Below are 241 nucleotides of genomic sequence, written 5' to 3' on the forward strand. Positions count from 1 at the left end.
GAGGTTTGTAAAGAATCTTGTTCGATCGAAATCAGGAACCCGGGAGGTGAAGTGAGCGGAGGTGGTGGTGAGAAGAAGTGATGAATAGTGGATGGTTCCTCCCCTCCTGGTGAGCGAACTTGGTGAGACAATACAGCGGATGTGTACTGCATGTAATAACCACACAGACTTACGTGACGTGAGCTAAAGAAGATCTACTTGTCTAGTGAAGGTGTGGAGATTTGAGGACGAGTTTAACAAA

Source organism: Panulirus ornatus, chromosome 30 (assembly GCF_036320965.1).
Source record: "Panulirus ornatus isolate Po-2019 chromosome 30, ASM3632096v1, whole genome shotgun sequence".
Lineage (NCBI taxonomy): Eukaryota > Metazoa > Arthropoda > Malacostraca > Decapoda > Palinuridae > Panulirus > Panulirus ornatus.